Here is a 7529-nt window from a genome sequence, read left to right as displayed (position 1 = left end):
ATGATCTATGAGAGTTTTTTAATCTTCAACTATATTATTACTGTTGCAAAGGCGATAGACTTCTAAATTGTGGCAACACTTTCTTAGTAATAATTGTAGCTTAACACATACATGAGATTTACTATATTCGATTATAATTAAATGGGTTAATTATAGTAAAATACACATCATTATTTTCATAAAATAACCTTAGAAAACTTATCTTTTAATATAAACCATAAAAACTATTAAAATAGATAATGTAAGGAATCTAAGATTAAGATGTGAAAGATTTGCTTTAGCAAGTTTATATAAATTTTTTTATAAAACTTATCATGATAATTTTTACACAAAAAATGGTGAATATCTACATTAAAATTAGTGAACTAAGTGACTTTCTAATTCCTCATTTTGAAAAAACTTAATCTAGTTAAACTTCTAAATTCTAGATCCATTAAAAACTTCCAAATTTAATGAAATATGTGTTATGGTAGATTATTCAGCTTCTGATATTTGTCAATCCAACATCATCGGTCATGTTTCTGAAAGAAGGTGAACTAGTCAATTCTAGTTGTCATATTAGCCACTAGTTTAGTTCAATTCTTTATGATGTGCCTTGTAATGTACATTGTGCATTTGGTTTGCATGTGGCCATGACTCTGAGGACTGTGAATAAGAAGCAGTTTGAATATTAAAATGACTAATAGCCTTGAAGCTTGGCTGTAGAAAAGATACAGTTGTCTGGAGGGAGTTCTGCATTCTCTATATGTAATATATTATAACTGAAAGAAACTGTACTGCTTATCTGGCAATTAATGAGTCACTTTTGTGGAACCTGATTACATTGCTCTGTCATATGCAGAGGCATCCCATTGTATGATCTTCCATGATCCCCATACATGATAGGATGCATGATTTATTTATCCATCATTACAATTTACATTATAATTGACACCTTTGTAATGCCCAGACATTGGTGTTGAAAGACTAGTTTACCTGATAATTCTAGTTGTGTCAAATTTGAGTCATGAAGACTATTTTCTACCTAGAGCAATATGAGCCGATGAAGAAAATGAGGAATTTGGAGAGGTACCACATTTGAGATTAGTATCTAATGTGATTAAAGATAAACAAGTGTACGTCAATCCTAAACAATACCATGGAATTTTGCGACGTTGAAAATCTCGATCCAAAGAGGAATTAGAAAATAAACTCATCAAAATAAGGAAGGTAAGGAACAAATATGTTTATGATTATTTTTCAAATACATAACATTTTTGTTCAAAACAATGTTGCATTGGAGCATTTTAGGGCCTCTCACTCCCAGTTTCTCCCAGGAACACACACACACACATTCTAATAATCATATGTACAGAATTCTCCCATGTTGGCATTGTTCCCTATATTTTTTGGGGAAGGACCACTCCCCAGTGTCAAAATCCCTGCTCCTTCACAACACTAATTCAAATGCACTTTCTCTCATCCTCTTTTGGCTAAGCCAAATTGTATTGATTTCATCTTCTAAAGTAAGCATGTCAACATATTTGGTTATTGATATATTGGCATGTTTTCTGTCTTTTAATGTATTGTTTCTCATACTATGATGTCTGCTCTTCAACCTTATCTCCATGAATCTCGTCATCTTCATGCAATGCAAAGAGCAAGGGGATGTGGTGGTCGCTTCCTAAATACAAAATTGTTGGAGACAAAAAAGGTTAATGCTGATGATGGGAAATTAACAGACAGACAACATGCATAGGCTATTAGTTCATCAAGCATTGAAGCTTTGTAGTCTGAAAATGGAAATATGAATTCTTCAGAGGTACATAGTAATTCAAGGTTGTCAAGATCAGAAGTTACAAGCATGTCAGAATCATGTCCTGATGGAATAGGTTACATCTATACTCAAGGGAATGGAGGGTATCTTTACCACCATGCTAGTTCACATTTCCATTTATTGGGTTGCAATCCTCTTTCAGATGGAAGTGGTGAAGTAGAGAGTGGGAAAGGTATGGGATATAACATCAAATGGGTTGCAACAGATAACTATTGTGATCCAATGAAAGTTTGACATCATTTTGGTTGTACTCTCATTTGTTTTAGTGTCATGTTTCATATAATTATAACACTGGAGTATGGGAGAAATTTACTTCAATTCAAGGAAAGTGAAACTTATGGTACTGGGGGGTGAGGAAGCTGAACTAAATCTTGCATATTTCTTTTTCCCAATGTTATCATATCAGAAAGAAGCTTGCTTCAGTTTTCTTTTTGGATGATGATGTTTGATGTAAAAATATCTTTGTAGCTTTGGTAAGATCCGTGTGCATTTGAGAGCCTAATTATGGAAGTAACCAAATGGAAGACCTACTACACTTAATCATGTTTATGATATAATGTTGACTGTTAGTAGTATTGTGATTTAGTGTTCCATTGTTTGTTCAATATATTTACCTACACCATCTGGTATTTCTAAGAGGCAAATCATTCTTGGCTGGTTACCATTAGACAATTGATCATGTCATGATTTAAATTATAAATTATTTTATTCAGGAAAGTATGATTAACACTATGATGTTTGGACGGGTTTCTATCTGCACATATTATAAGACTACAATGGCATACACAATTACCATAGTGAGGGCATGGTAATCAAAGAACTAGACATGCAACAAAAGAGTAGTTATCTTTTTCAAAAACTATCTCATGGCATGATCAATATAATGAAGACTTAAGTATTTGGTGTAATGGTCATATATAAGCTTGACATAGCTACTCTTTTTGGGAGTCAAACCCCTTTCCTACATTTCATTAAACCATTCATTTTCTTCTTCCAACTATCCTCCTTTATACAACCCTTCAATGAGTGTAGTATAAGTTGAAACATTTAATATTATAACTTTTCTAATAATATCATCATGGATTTTGTTTAGCTGTTGAACATTTCCCTTGAGGCAATTTATCTCCACAACTATAGAGAGAATTGTTGATGTAAGAACCAATCCCTGGTCTGATATTTGAAAGATAAGATTATTCACTTCATCTACCATTCGAACTTGAGAAAGTATGCTAATGAATGAACTGTAGCTAGCCATGTCAAGGAGAAGACCATGCTCTACCATTTGATTGTGTAGCTCGATAACATGTCCAAGGCTTCCCCTCTGCAAATGAGTTTCGATTGAAACTATATAAATTTAAAAGCTTGTTCTTGTTAATTTTAGGTAACAATGGTATATTCTATGCTTTAGAGCAATTTTACTTCAATTTATTTATGAGCCTAGTATCAATATTCAAATTAGAAATCACGTCAACATGATAGTAAAATGTAGATATAACTTAAACATAAATAGTAGAAGACAAGCCAAGACAGGTAGACACAAGATGTGTCACCAGCCAGGGACAAACCCCAATGTGGGAATATCCTTCATCATATATTGTTTTAGTCTTCAATACTTCAATAGAGAGAGATAATACAATTGACAAATCTGATAATTTATAACAACAAGGAAATAACCCTAACCAGAAAAGTCAACATTGGTCAACAAGGCAGATTTGACCCTCAACAAATCCATCAACATCAGTCAACTTCGGCCTCCAGATAACAAGATAAAACAACCCTCAGAATAGTGAAATTCAGCCCAGTCAAGGTCTGGTCAAACAACCCACTTGTAGTCAGCCCTAGTTGCAGTCAACGTTGGTCAACAATCAATGTTTAGCCTCGATTTATGTGCCCATAAATGTGGCTTGCCTAAATAGAGATAGCCCTCATAAAAACACAGTCAAAGGACGTTAACACATGTTTTTCAATGGTTGGTCAAACTATCCAGAAATTTGGTCTCTTCAAATTTCGGCCTCTTGAAATTTTGGCCTCTTGAAATTTCGTTCTCTTGAAATTTTGCTCTCCAGAAATTTCAGACGTGTGGAGAGAGAGGCCCAGAAATTTGTATCCAACCAATGAGGAGAGTGAGAGAAGTGTGAATATGAGTTTCCAAATGAGGCTAAGTCACCTTCTATTTATATGCAACGTTGAGGATGAACAGATGTGACTATTGGGATTTTGAGCCTACATAAGTTTGCTAACCGACTTTGACAATTTGACCATAATAAAGAATAAATTCATAACTTCATTTATACATGTAAAAATTGGATGATATTTAGATCAATATTACACCTCTCTCATAGAGTAATAAAAGAAAAATATCAGTTGTCATAAATAAGATGACCCATGTGGAGTTTGGCCCTTGTTGCCAATTTTAATAGTTTTCGATCTCCTTTGATGAATTTGCTGTAGGAGGGAATTGACATCCTTCAAACTACCTATCCTGAAAAGAACTTTGATAAATGCATTATAAGTTTTTATTTGAGGCACAAAGTCTCCTTGTGAAATGAGATCATTCACAAGATCAAGAGCCTCCGACACTCTACTTTCCCGGCAATATCCATCAATAAGTAAATCATAGGTACAAAAGTCAGGAACGCAACCTGCTTGATGGATGGCTTGAATAATTTTAGGGGCTTCTACTAGCTTACCCCTATAACTAAAAGTTTCAACAACATAATTCCAAGTATTAGTAGGACAAAATCCCCTTGCAATCTTTAAATATTTCCATCACTAATTTGAGTTGTTGCATATGATCTAAAGCTTTAAGAAGCATATCGCAACAATGAACATCACTTGAAAGGACTTGTAATATTTCAATGACATCTAGAATCATTTGATTTTGTGCACAAGTCTTGTTCATCTTGTTAAGGACTATAGGTACTAAATAACCTGAATATGTAGGAATTAATGCCATAAAAATGCCCGAAATTGAGGTTTCATCTTTGCAGGCAATAAAAAAATGATCCATTACAACTTGTGCATCAATGTAAAACTTTTCCCTTATCAATATATGAATCCAAGTTAAGTGAACTATAGTTTTCTAAATATATTATTTTTCTAATGATTTGAAGAATTGCAATGCCAATCCAACATTATCCTGGATTTGAAGCAATACTTGAATTACAAGACATGGAATCAATTCAGCTGATAATTCCTCCAGCGTATCCCAGTGATGTCCTATCAACAAATTACAGATAGTAGCAAGATTATTAGAATTAACTTCTTGAGTGTAAACACATTGTTTTTGTTCTTCACAAATTTCAATGTCGAGCTTCCGCGAGACTGAGTCTGCTGAAATATATCTTGTTCTAGTAGCATGATCAAGAAAATAATTAGTCTTGCGATCAAAATATTTTGTCCTTATGGCATGAAACCCTTGTCATCTTCCTAAACTATTTCGAATTTCAAGCCTTCTTAGTAGGGATATTGTTGCAAGTGCTATGGCTTTAACAATCATATGGGGTTTAAAACTTCTTATTTTAGCAGCTCTATATAGACAACATGGCCTCATTTTAATGTTGAGTTCAATGGAGTAAGAGGCCTTCCCTATCGGGGTCCCATTTTAACTGGGGTTTTCCCAACCAATATGTCATGTCGAAAAAAGGATAAGGCTAGGTGTTGTATTGGGGACTCTCGCAGAACTAATGCCCTTAGACCTCATTAATAAAAAGGCCAACATCCGAGCAATATTGTTCGCATCATTTTTTCTCTTCGTACAATGATGTGGGTCCAATTAGCTATGGTTGTCTTGTTGTTCATAGATTGGTTTTATATATAGATTTCTTCTCACCTGGCATGGGACCAGTTCCATGTAAAATCAATTCTGAAATTTATCCTTCAAAATATAGATGTGTGGAGGCATTGCTGCAACCGTTTGTTGTATATTTACTTTGATTGTTTCAGATAGATTTCTATCTTTGATTGATGTGTTGGGCACATCCACAACATTTATAGTATTCATCTCTATTGTTGGGGTTGCATTCCCTTTTGCCCTTGCTTTTGTTCCTAAGATGAAAGGCTTTAGCTTCATGGAGGTTGATAATTTATGACAAGGGAGATCATAGAGTGGTACTATAGGCGAGGGAGGTTATTTTAACAAACCCCTTCTTGATGATCATCATACATTTTGAAGTATAAAATTAGATGCTGAAATCTCTCTTGAAAGAGGGCATTCAAATCAATTTCTGCAAATCTATGGATCGCATTTTTGAGGTATTATAGGAGAATGTACAACTTAAATGGCATATCACTAATCATATCAACAAGTTCTCATGGTGGGATATTGAAATGTTTTGCGTGGTGGCGATGTAGTAATTTTCACTATTTCTTGATAAGATATTGTTATTTTTTTTTTTTAATTTCGTTGGATATGTTGGATAATGGATACTTCTACTTACATGATTCATCAACATCACCTTCGAAAATCGTTTTCATTGCTACCACTCCCCAAATATGGTAATTCTAATTTATCACTACATTTGCATATGAAAAGGATATATATTTTATGCTTTCCTTGATTTGGGATATACATCATTCTACTATATAGAAGTTGCGTCATTTGTAGATTAGGTTAGGAACAAACCAATGGGATTTTTTGGGTTACTCTCCTAACACTTGTGGTCCAAACACTTTAGGTATTAGTATTTGCATACTATTGTTTATGGGGATGATTGTCTTCCATTGGAAATACAAATATAGACCAAAAAAATGCATCAACATGTTGAGTTTAGGGTTGTTACACATTGGAGGTACAAGGAGGATGAGGAAACACACTCTTCCTTCATTGTTCAGATGGTCGAGTGGGCATGATGGGTGTTAATGTGGAATAGTGAGATTATGGATAGTAACCTACGGTTATTTCCCCAAGATGTAGACATGAAACCACCTTGGCCTTTCCCTTCCCATAAAGATGGTTTCCCACATATGGATAAATTCTGTAGCCCAACATGTGGCACAAATGATAGTTTCCTTCCTATAAGTAAGATGATAAAGTAAGTATGGTATTCTCAAAACCACCATATTATGATGTAATTTCTTTGCAATCTGCTTGTTTCAAAATTCATTTGTTAATCTTTTACATAATTTTTTTATTTATGTTGATTGAAATTTCTACCATCATATCAATTTCATGAATGAAGGATTCTTTATTTCTCTTAAATAGATGGTTGTGCAAGAACTACCTCCAAATTCAATTGTGAAGGATTTACTCGCCAAAATAACTTATGGTAGTTCACTTTTTACATCTAATATTTTGCCAATTCAGAAGGAGTTGAGGCCAAGAGTGAATCACAAAATCATTAGTGATCCTTGAGAGAAGTTGGAAATGGGTGATTTAGTTGAATTGACACTGTCAATACCACATACATTTTTGGTTGAATACATGAAAGAAATAAGTCAAATGTTTTGGTAAGGAATATGAATGCTAAGATGAAAAAGGCTATATGCTTGGAAATAATTCACAAGTTGCAACTATGACATCACTTGTGTAGCAATTGGCCAATTTCTTTTAGAGTGAATAGAAAGAATGGTGACTCAAAGATTTACGTTGTTGAATGCAAGTCGAAAACAAGGTTCAATGTCATTACACCAATATTCTTGCTGATATCAGCACGTCACTTATGAAAATTGAAACTAGGTGGGAAGGATAACAATCATTCCTCAAAACCACTAG

The 7529-nt window shown here is 34.0% G+C and overlaps 1 pseudogene; it reads left to right on the top strand.

The window, feature by feature from the left end:
• The first annotated feature begins 632 nt into the window (after positions 1 to 632).
• Positions 633 to 2050, top strand: LOC149205934 (nuclear transcription factor Y subunit A-8-like; annotated as a pseudogene).
• Positions 2051 to 7529: the final 5479 nt, after the last annotated feature.

Source organism: Pinus tabuliformis, chromosome 1_2 (assembly GCF_031772625.1).
Source record: "Pinus tabuliformis cultivar Carrire ecotype Pingquan chromosome 1_2, CPIR1, whole genome shotgun sequence".
In the NCBI taxonomy this organism is placed as follows: domain Eukaryota; kingdom Viridiplantae; phylum Streptophyta; class Pinopsida; order Pinales; family Pinaceae; genus Pinus; species Pinus tabuliformis.
This window is presented reverse-complemented; position numbering and strand designations above follow the sequence as displayed.